Source organism: Gossypium hirsutum, chromosome A05 (assembly GCF_007990345.1).
Source record: "Gossypium hirsutum isolate 1008001.06 chromosome A05, Gossypium_hirsutum_v2.1, whole genome shotgun sequence".
Classification (NCBI taxonomy): Eukaryota; Viridiplantae; Streptophyta; class Magnoliopsida; order Malvales; family Malvaceae; genus Gossypium; species Gossypium hirsutum.
Window position 1 is genome coordinate 95,246,679 of NC_053428.1, and position 12,738 is coordinate 95,259,416.

The 12,738-nt window shown below is 33.9% G+C and overlaps 1 non-coding gene across 1 annotated transcript; it reads left to right on the forward strand.

Moving 5' to 3' along the window:
- Nucleotides 1-7,613: 7,613 nt before the first annotated feature.
- LOC121229769 (small nucleolar RNA R71) lies at nucleotides 7,614-7,720 on the forward strand. The gene has a single exon (XR_005927725.1). It is a non-coding gene; the product is annotated as a small nucleolar RNA R71 (small nucleolar RNA).
- The last annotated feature ends 5,018 nt before the right edge of the window (nucleotides 7,721-12,738 follow it).

A 12,738-nucleotide genomic window follows, 5' to 3' on the forward strand; every position in this document is an offset into this window, starting at 1 on the left:
CTTAGTAAGTTTGTATAACATAGAATTTAAATTATCATTTAACCACAATTGGGTAAGTAAACATAGCATATCCCAACCAATTTGGCCAAAAGCCTAAACACATGTTCACCAACATATTAGCCATGTAAATCACATATATAATCTAATACACATGGATGAATTCAACAAGTAATCACATTTTATATACATGTATATTCATTTCATATATCAATGTACCATATAACATCACTTTCATGTGTTTCATGTAAATACCTGTAATAGTTCATATCGAACTCATATAATCTTATAATATAACTGTGCCCGTTGAACCATTTAGAATATTGTTGGATACGCGGTAGTACACACGAGGTGTACTGAACTGTAATCCGTCAATTCTTGTACATGTATGCTCATATGAGCTTTGAATCGGTACACTCTTACAAGCTGTAAATGGTAAGCTCCTTCGAGCTCAAGCTGAATAACGGAAAGCTCATACGAGCTGAGTTTCGTTAAGCTCATACGAGATGAAATCGGTAACCCTAACATGTCATTTGTATCCTACAACTTCCTAAAGTTCAAACGGGGCCCGATAATCATCGTACGTCGTCGAATATGCGATCGGTATACATATATGACAATATGCAAATTACATACATATAATTCAATTAAAGCATATAATTACATAATTTAATTACACGAACTTACCTCAATAAGTGTTCGTAGATACGGAGGCGACTAATCTGAAATTTTCTCTTTCCCTTGATCTAACTCTGTACGAGGTCTAACCAAATCTAAACAAATAAATTTAACTCAATTCACTATAATTCATATTCAATTTAGTTCAACATAGATTTTGGCAAAATTACCATTTTTCTCCTATACTTTTTATTCTTTGTAATTTAGTCCCTAGGCTCGGAAAATGAAATTCATTCAATTTTATCCCTGCCCAAGCCTAGCCAAATTATTAACATATTATAGTAGCCCATATATTTCACAAATTCACAATTTTACTACACAATTTATCACATTTTTCAATTTAATCTCTAATTCATAATTTCATCAAAAATTCCTTTTACAAAATTTGTTTATCTAACAACAACCATTTATTTTATACCATTAAACTTTAAAACCCTAACATGTTAATCAATGGAAATACTCAATACTGTAACAGTTTCACAAATTAGTCCCCGGGCTAGTTAGATTAAGTTACAAAAATCCTGAAAACATAGAAATCATCAAAAATGACTTAAAATTTCATACCTAATGAAGAAATGGAGATGGTCGAATAAAGCATTAAAAATGGCTTCCTCCATTGAATTTTCAGTTGCAAAATAGATAATGAAAGATGATGAAAATTTTAGTTTTATTTTAATTAACCTTTATTCACTAATTTCCAAAATCAACCTTTAAAACATTTAATAATTACACAAAATGCCAAGTCATTATCATCCAAAAACTTATTAATGGGCTAATTACCATATAAGGACCTCTACTTTAAAGTTCTATAGCTATTTAATACATTTAGCTAATAGAACTCAACTATTTCACTTTACGCGATTTAGTCCTTTTATCAAATTGAACATGTAAACAATAAAATTTCTTAACGAAATTTTTATAAGGTAATACTATCATGTTATATACCATAAAATAATAATAAATAAATTTTTAACTTCAAATTTGTGGCCCCGAAACTATTTTTTCGATTTTACTGAAAACGGGCTCTTACATTCTTTGAATAGTTTGGCATTATCATATATGAACATTCGAAACTCTTCTAACTCATTCAGTTGAAGCATATATTCTCTTTAGCAAGCTTAAGATCCAAGTTGAGCTGTTGGAGAGCCCAATAAGCATTATGTTCTAACTACAAGGGCAAATGGCATGCTTTCCCAAAAACTAACCTATAAGGTGACTTCTATAAAGGTGTTTTGTATGCTATCCTATAGGCCCATAAAACATCATCTAGCCTTTTGCCCAATCTCATCAGTTTAGAAAAACTACCTTATTGAGTATGCCTTTTATTGCTTTGTTCGCCAGCTTAGCTTGCCCATTTGTCTGTAGATGGTAAGCTGTGGCCACCTTGTGCTTCATTCAATGTTTATCGAGTAACCATTTTAACCATTTTTTCATAAAATGGGTCCCTTCATCACTAATGATAGTTTTCGGGGTTCCAAACCTTGTGAACACATGCTTCTGCAAAAATTCCATTACAACCTTGGTATCGTTCATTAGATATACCTCAACTTCAACCCACTTTGATATGGAATTCACTACTACTAATATGTACTTACGACCAAAAGACAGGGGAAATGGACCGAGAAAGTTAATACTCAAAACATCGAATAGTTCTACCTCAATGATGTTTTTCGGGGCATCTCATTTCTACTGGTGATGTTTCCAACCCTCTAGCATCGATCACAACTCTTTACATAAGCATACACATCTTTGAATAGAGTTGGCCAAAAGAATCCTTCTTGCAATACTTTGGCTACAGTACATGTACCTCTGAAGTGTCCCCCACTCAGAGCTGTATGACAATGATATAAAATCTTATGTACTTCATCTTCTGCCACGCATCTCCTGATCATTTGATCTGCATACTTTTTAAACAAGTATGATTCTTCCCAAAAGTAGTACTTCACATCGTGAAGAAACTTTTTCTTTTGTTGATAATTCTTATCAAGAGGCATCAAACCACAAGCCAAATAGTTAGCAAAAACAGCAAACCAAGGGGTAGTATAGACATGCTTTACCTTAAGTATGTATTCATCTAGGAATGTCTCCTGAATGGGTATAATTGGAGAAGTCCCTTCTTGTGACTTCAATTTGGACAAGTGATCTGCTACTTGGTTTTCTATTCCCTTTCGATCTTGAATTTTTAGACCGAACTCTTGGACTAGAAGTACCCATCAAATCAATCTCAGCTTAGTGTCTTTCTTGGCAAGTAAGTATTTAATTGTTAAGTGATTTGTATAGACAATCACTTTGGTACCTACAAGATAAGATCAAAACTTGTCAAAAGCAAATAAAATAGCAAGTAATTCTTTCTCTGTTACCGTGTAATTCAGTTGAGGTCCCGCCAAATTCTGACTGACATAATATATGGGATGAAAAGCTTTTTTCCTTCGTTGGCCCATCACAACTCCTATCACGAATTCACTTACGTCACATATCAATTTAAACGACAAATCTCAGTTTGTTGTGATGATGATTGTGCTGAAACTAACTAACTCTCAAACCATTGAAAGCTCTTAATCACTTCTCATCAAATTTGAACATCATGTCCTTCTCCAATAATTTGCATAATGGTTTAGCAATTTTGGAGAAGTCTTTGATAAATCTCTGATAGAAACCAGCGTGGCCCAAAAAGCTCCTAACACCCTTTACAGATGTTGGAGGTGGGAGTTTCTCAACAACATCTACCTTTGCTTTATCTCCCTCGATTCCATGTCTAGTTATCTGATACCCTAGAACAATACCTTCTCGTACCATGAAATGACACTTTTCCAAATAAGTATGAGGTTTGTTTTTTCGCATCACCTTAGTACCTTAGCTAGATTGACTAAGCAATCATCATATGTATCTTCGAATACTGAAAAATCATCCATAAAGACTTCCAAATATTTTTCAACCATGTCAGTAAAAATAGACATCATGCATCTTTGAAATGTATCAGATGCATTACATAAACCAAATGGCATGCGTCTAAATGCAAATGTAACATATGGACATGTGAATGTTGTTTTGTGTTGATCCTCTGGAGCTACTGTGATTTGATTATACCCTAAGTATCCATCAAGGAAACAGTAGAAGTCTAGTCCCGCAAATCTATCCAGTATTTGATCCAAAAATGATAAAGAAAAGTGGTTTTTCCTGATTGCCTTGTTCAACTTTCGGTAACCAATAGAAATTATCCATCCTATAACTGTTCTGGTTGGTATTAGCTCATTATTCTCATTCTCATTCTCAACAACCGTGATACCTCCTTTCTTTGGCATACACTACACCAGACTTGCCCATGAACTGTCTGAGATAGGATAAATTATACCAGCACCTAAGCACTTAATGATTTCTTTTTTACCAAGTCTATCATGTTGGTGTTCAGTCTCTATTGTCCATCGATCATACTTTTCTTACCATCTTCCAAGATGATCTGGTGCATGCCTACAGACAGAATAATGTCACAAATATTGGCTATGGTCAATCCAATAGCCTTCTTGAATTTTTTCAATACTAGGATTAGTTTCTCTCTTGCTCTTCAGTCAACTCCGTTGAAACAATCACAGGCAAGGTAGAACTGTTACCTAAATAAACATATCTTAAATGTGAGGGAAGTACCTTCAATCCTAATTTAGATAACTCTTTAATTGACCTTTTTGGTTGGGCTTAATCTCCACTGTCTAACTCCAAATATTCAAAGCAAGATTATAGATTAAATCCTCTTTGATTAGCTTCTAGCAAAGCTAAGTATTCCTCCCCCTCTTCATCAATTGGAGGGTTTGATGTCAAAATTTGCTCCAATGGGTCATTAACAGAGTTGAGATCCTTTCCATGACCAATTCCTCTAACTTGGATACTGTAGAACAATCATCAACTATGTTAGGAAATTGCATAAATATAAAAACATTAAATGCTACCTGATTGTCCACAACATGCATGGTAAGTTCACCCTTTTGACATCAATTAGGGTCCTCCCAGTTGCTAGGAAAGGCATTCCTAGGATGATTGACACCTCTTTGTTTGCTTCAAAGTCTAAAATAACAAAGTTAGCAGGAAAAATAAATTTGTCTACACGTACCAATACATCCTCGATTTTTCCTTCTAGGTGTGCTAAGCATCGATCTGCTAACTGAAGTGTAACTATAGTAGGTCTAACTTCACCTATCCCCAACTTCCTAAAATATAGATGATACGTGATATTCGTGACAGGTTTTAAAAATTTATAATTAATCGTTCTTGAAACTAACTATTATCACGATGAAGGCAAGTGTACCTATCGAACAGTAGTATAGCTTTAGCAAGACCGGATTGTCGAACCCAAAGGACCCAAGAGTACTAGTAATTACTTCCTTTTTATTATCTAGCCTAAAAATTAAGGGGTTTGTTTATCTAAACTAATTAACTAAACTAAGGATTCACAGAGAGAAAATTGGGGAAAAGCTTTTGAGAAAACTCGATTGATTAAGACAATACCCAAGGAAAAATCCACCTAGAATTCACTTGTTATTTGACTCTGAATCAGACTATTTATTCATTTGACTTGATCCGTAGAAATCCCTAAGTTATACTATTATCTCTCTCAAGACTAATAACATCTAACCCTAGGTTGATTAATTGAAATCTCTTTCTAATTAACGCCCTAGTGTTGCATTAACCCGATCTACAGATCCCCTAATTAAGTTTCACCCTAATCCGTCAAAATCTTATCACCCTATCTCTAGGCGTGCAATCAACTCCACTTAATTACGACAAATTTACTCTTAGAAAGGGTCTTTTCCTCCTCTGAATAAGAGCATTAACTTGAATCAATATCCTGGAATATTAAAACAAGAATTAAGAACACATAATTAAGAACAAGTCAAGTATTTATCATACAATTCAGATAATAATAACAAGATCTGTCCTAGGTTTCATTCCCCTTAGGTATTTAAGGGGTTTAGTTCATAATTATGAAAGAAAACATCTTAAAAGAATAAAGATAACAAAACATAAAGAAAACCCAAAAACCCCTGAATGGAAATTGAAGGGAGATCTTCAGTCTTAACAATGGATCCAGCTTCTGAGATGGATCAATCGGCTTCCCTTGAGTAATTCCTTGCCTCCTACTCCGTGTGTCTCTTATAAGTGCTACCTCAGGTGTTTAAATCGACTTTAGAATGCCTAAGAGCCCTCAAAAGTGGCCTTTTCCGAATAGGACTAGACTTGGGCTCGGCAGGGACACATTCGTGTGACACGCCCGTGTGCGATTGCTCTAGCCCGTGGTCAAGGCTGTTGAATAGGCACGGGCGTGTAGTCTACTAGTTTAAGTCGTGCTTCGATCCTGACAAATGGACACGCCCGTGTGAGGAAGTCCAGGCCGTGTTGATTTCCCATGTGGGTCCATTTTCTCCGTTTTCGGCCCATTTCTCGCTCTTTTTACTCTCCTATGCTCACCTAAGTATAAAACATGAAATTAAAGAATTAGAAGCATCGAATTCACCAAATTTAAGGAGAAATCATCTATAAATGTGCTAAGCATGGGATAAAAATATGTATAAATTATGATTTATCAATAGACACGGGCATCAAGTTGATGCTTGCACCCAAATCACATAATACCTTACCACAATAAGTTGCTCCAATGTTGCAAGGTATGATAAAACACCTAGGGCCCTTCGTCTTTAGGGGTAATTTATCTTGCACATATGCACTGCATTCCTTCGTCAGGGCTACTGTCTCAAATTCTACAAATCTCTATTTTTTAAACAAGACATCCTTCATGAATTTAACGTAGTTTGGCATCTTCTCAAATGCTTCTACCAATAGAATGTTGATATAAAGTTCCTTAAGTAAGTATAGGAATTTCTTGAATTGGGCTTCCTACTGCTGCTTTTGAAATCTTTGAAGGTAATGTGGTGGAGGATTCTTTACTTGAAGTGGTCGATACGTCTTTTTTGGCAATTTTGCATCTAACGAAGTTATTAGTTTATCATAATTGACTAGGTCAGAAGTTACCTTATCGGGTTTTGCAAATTCTGGTTATGGTCAAGCTAGGATTTCCAAACTTGGTTGAACTTTCGCTTTATCTCGAGCATTAGCTTGCTCCTCTTCAACTTCAACAGTATTGGGCTCTAATGTCTTTCCACTCCTCAATTTCAATGTTTTACAATGCTTTTCCCCAGATTTCTTGGATTTTCCGTATCACTAGGCAAGCATCTTATGGTCGATTTCTAAGTTCAATAATGAGTTGATCTACTTGATTCTCCAGGTTTTTTAATGTGGCTTCTTGGCTTTGGATTAAGGCATCATTTTTTTGCTATATGCCTTTAACAAGTTTTCCAAGCCATTGGATGGTTCAACTTGAGGCTATTTCTAAACTTGATGGGTAAATACAGATGGCTTGGTCAGTCTGGGTTGTGTATAAGTGTTACTAGGCCCAACTTCTTGGTTACTCCCAGAAAAATTAGGGTGGTTTCTCCAAGATGGGTTATTGAAATTGGTTTGCAGTCTTTGCTTTCCTCGGCTTTGGTTCTAGTTACCCATGTAATACACAGATTCTAGGTTTGACTGTCATTCTTTGAACAAGTGCCCTTTCCCACAATAAACATAGGCTACATTTTCAAATTGATTCGGTGGCTAAGTTACAAAATTATTAAACCCATTAGTAGTAAAGTTTTTAAGCATTGAGGATATTGAAGATACCTGAGATGCATGTGAAGTGAGAGCATCCACTTCATGTACTCCAGCGACTCATCTTTCTAACACTACTTGATTGGTTGGCCATTGATAATTGTTACTGGGGAATCCTCTCGATGATTTCATAAACCTCATTGTAAAACTTAGAAAGAAGAGTGTTGTTAGCAGAAGCGTCCACTACCATCCTTGTATGAGCATTGAGACCATTATAGAATGTCTCTAATTAGATGCAATGAGGGATTCCATGATGAGGGTATCTTCATAATAGTTCTTTAAACCTTTCCCATGCCTTATACAAGGACTCATCATCCATCTATTGGAAGATAGTGATCTCATTCCTTAACTTAGCATTCTTGCTAGGTGGGAAATACTTTATAAGGAATCGTTACACTAACTCTTGCCATGTGGAAATAACATTTGGTGGCAATGAGTTCAACTAGGGTCGAGCTCATCCCTTAGTGAATACAGGAACAGCTTTAATCGTAATGCATCTTCGGGTACTTCAGCCAGCTTGAAAGAATCACTCACTTCCATAAATAGTCTTAAGTGAAGGTGATCATCTTTAGTAGGCATTCCATTAAATTGGCTCACTATCTGAAGCATTTGGAACATAACTGACATCAACTCAAATTGTTGTGCCTCAATTTCAGGTCTCCTAATACGTGGATTAAGCTCATAAAACACTGGCACTGCATATTGTCTTAGATCTCTATACCTATCATCAGCAATAAGGATAGGATTTTGAACTTGATTTGCTTCATTTCCTTGATTCTGGTTTTTGAAGTTCATCTCTTCAGTCCTTCTTTAAGTTGTTTGTCTTCTTTGTTGTGAAAAAGTTCTTTCAATCTCAAAATCTACAGGGAGTAAATCAATAATTCGATCAATACTCATAAACACCTGAAATAATCATAGAAATTTCATTAAGTTAAAATTAAAGAGAAAAATAAACCAAAATGCAAAAATAACAATTTCACAAATGCAATTAAAAATGCATAATTAAGTAAGTTGAGTTATCGTACCTACAGGGATTGTGTAAAAAAATATTTATGAAATGAAATTAAAAACACTTTGGTGAAGGAAAATCTTTTGTTTTGAAAAATGGTTTAATGAAACTAGATTTTAACTAAGAAAACTAACTAAGAAAATTAAAAGGTAAAAATTCCAATGCACGATTTCTGAAAACAAATTTACTCAATATGAAATAATTGTGTTAGATCAATTACATTTCTTAACTTAATATTATTAAAATAATGTTCATGCTATTACAAATAAATTCACAACAACTTGTTAACTTAGAGCACATACCAACTTACCAAATTAACTAATCTCTTGAACATATTACTATGTCAATTCAAATAATTAATCAATTTTAATAAGCAAGTAAAAGATTAAGTGAAGTAACAATACATTCCTACATTGAAACAATTTAATCACAATAATCTTGCAAGTTATGCAAGGCTAATGTACCGTTTAATACATTCGCTAATTTAACCCTCAGCTACCTTAGAAGATTAAACATGCACTGATTAAGTATTGTGTCACTTAATTACAATTTCAATACGATTAATAATTAACTCATTAGTTACCTTACAATTATAATGCAAGTATACATAATCATGGTTTTACTTAATCAAACAATTTAGCAAGACCTATAATAACACAAACATAATTTTAATAATTTAAGTAGATGAAATACAATCAACCTAACACGAATTAAATTTAAGCCATGTTAATTAAATTCAGAATAGCAACATAAAAAATATTCATAGACATGTTCATAACAACAGTAATGAAATTTAAAGAATAGGAAACTAGAATCAAATCCAGTATTTCTCCGAAGTCAGACTAGTTTTCTAATCTCCTACTCTACTCGTTCTGTTGATCCAATTCTTCTATAAGCACTTGAATTTTGCTATACAAGGTGGTTGAAAGCTCTTTTCCAAGAGGAATATCAGCAAAGGGAAATAGAAGGGGGAAATAGGAAACAAAGGGAGGTTTTGGAAGGGAGAAATTGAGTAAAGGAGAGAAAGAAGTGTGAATGAGAGGTGTGTTGAATGAAGAGGAGAAAGGGGTATTTATAGATGGGATTGGCTACTAGAAATAGAAAAAAAATTAGCAGCCATACACCCCTTGGCTGGCCACACATTGATGCAAATTTTGAATGTTTCGAACTTTGCTAAATTTAGATTAGGGAATTTTTTAAAGGCACAAAAAGTGGAGGGGTTTGAATGTATTTTTAAGGAAACTTGAGGGCTGTTTTGCAATTAATTAAATCAGCTAAATAAGCTGATTGGGTCAACTTATTGGGTCGGTTTTGGGCTTGCCAATTTCTCTTTCAGGCTTTTTATTAATTTTTAACACAATTTAACTTGGATAAAAGTTAAATATAAAGTATATAAATGATCATCATTTGGACCGATCTTGGCTGGAAAAATACTTAATCTTGCCCTTGGTTCACTTAAAGCAAAAATTCCTCTGATGGTTCAAGCTTTTCAAGGTGTCTGTCGAGCCAATTTTCATCTTCTGTGCAAAACTATTGAAAATAAGCCAAATTTGTATAAATTTATTATAAAAATATTTAAAATTCAATATGTTAATAATTTAAGTTCAAATTAATTATTTATAATTAAAGTATGAATTTTGACTAAATTTACTACGAAACTGCATGAGTTAGAGCTCAAAAGGTGTTAAAAATGTCTATATATTTTTGTGTTTCCAAGGCCAGTGAAATGCTTTCTTTTTCATGATTCGCTTATGGTAAGGACTTTCCAAAGAAATTTGTGTTTTCTACTATCGAAGGGGATGATGAACCAGATAAAGCATCAATGAAGCTTGGTTCGATTGTTCATTCTATCAAAGCCAAAGAGGTTAGAGAGAATGAGAAGAATCCAAGATAGTACTTCTTATGTTGTGGTCTACATAGGATGCGAAACTGTCCAGAGCGGTTAAAGTGGCCCATGAGTAGTAAAGAAGTTGAAGTAGAAGCAGAGAGTGAGGCTTTAAAGCTTGGATCATTGACACTCAATTCTGCTAAAGCGAAGAGAGATCACAAGTAGAAAAGGTTGATGTTTGTGGACATCAACATCGCACGCCAAAGGAGAAGTGCTCTTATTGATACGAGAGCACCAGACATGTTCATATCAGAAAAAGTCATGGGTAAAATTGGTCTCTTAGTTAGTGAATCAACTAAGAATATCAAAATTGTTATTTCCAAAGAGGTCCCAATTGTTGGAGTAGCACAAGGAGTTGAGCTACAGATTGTTCAATGGAAAGGCAAGATAAACTTCGAGGTAATGCACTTGGATGATTACGACTTCGTTCTTGGCTTAAATTTCCTTGACAAGATTAATACTCTTTTGGTTCCTTTTTTTAAATGTATATGTATCCTGGATACTCGAAAAAAACAATGGGTTGTACTAGTAAGTTGAGACATGAGGGGCAAAATGAAGATATTGTCGGCAATCCAAATAGCCAAGAATGTTCATGAGGGAAAGAATATTGACTTGGTAGATTTGAGGAGTACTAAGAAGACCCTTTTGGAAATTCTAGAGGGGCGACAAACTGATATGAAGTCTATTGAATTATTAGTGGGGCTACCACCTATGAGAAAGGTGGGTTGTGCATCGAACTTTAGGGGAAAAGTGGTGATGCAAACTAAATAGTGGGAAATAGTAAATGCTACAAACGAGGTACATCTCAAACACGTATCTAGTGTTTTTCATTATGACTTACCGTTGGCTTGGCAAATATACTATAACACCCTTTACCTAACCCAATCGCCAAGCCAAAGTACCAAGATGTCGCATTTGTTTCCGAAGCAACTTCAATATTACCTCATCAAATAAACATTCATAATGCCTCAAAAATATTATTATCTAGCTTAACTAAACCTAACACGAGCTTTAGAAAACTTTCTGACAAAACAAAACTTAATTTGGGACAAAAGGATGAAAACTCAAACATTTAAGAGCTTGTCACGACGTCAATTTTTCCTCATCACGACGTCAGTCTCTTGTTAGGACATCAAGGAAATCCCTCATCATGATGTCACTCTTTGAGTTGCCTTGTCATGACATCAATATCCTATCATGGCAACATCATTTGCTTGTCATGACTACACAAAATTCCTCGTTGCGACGTCAACCCTGCAATTTCACAACCTACACATTTTTCATTTTTCACTATTTCTTACTTAAAACAACTTCCATGACACACATAGGCTCCACATATCCAATGCCATATAATTTTCTATTGATAACCAACACTAAACACATTTAAATCTAACTCAAACAACTTATTACATATTTGAAATAATAAGTTTACATTCTAAGACCAATTCCCAACCAATTTCATTCTTTAGTTATAAAACATACCTTACAAGTTCCTATGTACATGCCAAGACTAATAACCAAAATTTAAAATTCATACTTCTTTCAAAACTTTAGGATTGGTGAAATGAGTTGGAGTCAATCCACACCCTAACTTCAAAGAAATATATACCTATGCATTTAAAATAAATCGCATTAAGCTCATAGGAGCTTAGTAAGTATAACAAGAGTGATACTATTATATATATATATAGAATTTTCTCATTTTACACACATATTTATATACATACATAGACATGTTTATAACTTACAAACATAAGTTTCCATCCTTATGCACGATTTTTGTCTAATTAAAAACTATACTAAAGCATTATTTTAACCAAAAACGATAAAATGCACCGAAGTGCCACTATATTTTGCACAACGTGCGGATATCACTTTGTATTGTAGTGCCTTTGTCACTTGCACCGTGCTGCCACTATCACTTTTCTTATTGGCATACCACTTATATCTTACTTACATACTTCATTTCATTGTTTCTCAACAATGAAACAATTCAAGCTTTACTATTTTTGCAATTTAGTCTTTATTTAAATAGAATCAACGATCTTCAAATTTTCTCTTGACATTCACCGAATTAAAATTTCTCATTTGCTTAGATATTAAATATTGACATTTATTACACATATCTAAATTTGTACTTATTGAAATTAAGCCTTTATTCTTCAAATTACTACTCACATATTTTTCAATTCACTATATGAAAAATACTTTCACTTTCATATAACTATTATAATTCTAAACAAATATTCTTTTTTATACACTAGTAATTTCCTAATAATATTACCAAAACAATTAAACAAGTTTAAAATTATATATTTAATTGGAATAAAATAAAATTCTTGATATACTTACTCAAAATACTTGTAGGAACCTTTCTTTTCTTGCTCCACTCCTTCGCCATACACATTTGCCTTTATCCTCCATATATTCTTCTCTTCTCTTATTTTCTTTTCCTCTTCATTACATAATACAC